The sequence below is a fragment of the Cryptomeria japonica genome, unplaced genomic scaffold (assembly GCF_030272615.1).
Source record: "Cryptomeria japonica unplaced genomic scaffold, Sugi_1.0 HiC_scaffold_326, whole genome shotgun sequence".
Classification (NCBI taxonomy): domain Eukaryota; kingdom Viridiplantae; phylum Streptophyta; class Pinopsida; order Cupressales; family Cupressaceae; genus Cryptomeria; species Cryptomeria japonica.
In genome coordinates this window covers 95,916-96,932 of record NW_026729148.1, presented here as the reverse complement: position 1 = coordinate 96,932, position 1,017 = coordinate 95,916, and the positions used below count along the sequence as shown (strand labels likewise).

Sequence of the window (1,017 nt, the reverse complement as noted above, 5' to 3'; positions counted from 1 at the left end):
GCACCTCTGGTGTGCTCCAAAGCTCTCTCCAGCTGCGTGCACCTGCCCCGGCCGCGCACCCGGCCCCGCCCAGCTTCGCTCACCTGTCCCGGGCGTCTGGTGCGGAACCTTAGAGTAAGAAACATCACCGTGCACCTTGGCCAACGTGCGCGACTCGACCGAGCGCGCACTGGCCGAGGTGCACACCGATTTCACCTGGGTGCGCGCGCAGCACCTCGGGCGCACCGGGGTGCGCGCACAACGCCCGGGTTGCACCGTGGCCTGTGTGCTCGGGGCGCCTCGGGTGCGCGCTCGGTGTCGCCCCCCGCGCGCGCGGTAGTGCGGGCAGCGCACCCCGGCCCGGCCCGGCCCCGACGAGAACGCAAACGGGCAAAAGGTTTATTCAAATAGCATTGCGACGCCCGGCGAAAAACTAAAAAAGGGTGCAACACCGGGACTTCCCGGGAGGTCACCCATCCCAGTACTACTCCGGCCCAAGCGCGCTTAACTGCGGAGTTCTGATGGGATCCGGTGCACTAACGCTGGTATGATCGCACCCGTTATGAGCTTGTCGCAGTGTGTACTTAGCAAACCGCGACCCACGTGCGAATCCACCCCGGCCACCCACCCCCGTCGAGGTGCACACCCTCCCTCGCGAAGTGCGCCCCGTTCGCCAAGTGTGAGCCCTGCCCGGGTGCGCGCACCTTGCTAGGGCGTCGGGTGTGCACCCGGCCCGGCCTACGTGCGTGCACCTGGACGGGGCGTCGTGTGCGTGCAGTGTCCCGTCTGCAACGCGGTGCCCACACACCACCTCGGGCGCAACGACCTGCGCTCACATGTGGGCCGAGTGCACCTTGGTGCATGTTCGGGGCGCCTCGGGTGCACGCTCGATCTTGCCCCGGTGCACCAAGGCGCTCGGTTTGCCCCGGGTGCGCACTTGGTGCAAGGTGGGCACCCAAAATAGGGATCAAGCACCAAAACACAAGTTTCGGGATGCAAAATGGGACCCAAGGACCACAAATGCGTTCCAAGACCCAT

The 1,017-nt window shown here is 66.2% G+C and overlaps 1 non-coding gene across 1 annotated transcript; it reads right to left on the bottom strand.

Moving 5' to 3' along the window:
* Positions 1-419: 419 nt before the first annotated feature.
* LOC131870417 (5S ribosomal RNA) lies at positions 420-538 on the bottom strand. The gene has a single exon (XR_009368728.1). It is a non-coding gene; the product is annotated as a 5S ribosomal RNA (ribosomal RNA).
* Between the last annotated feature and the right edge of the window lie 479 nt (positions 539-1,017).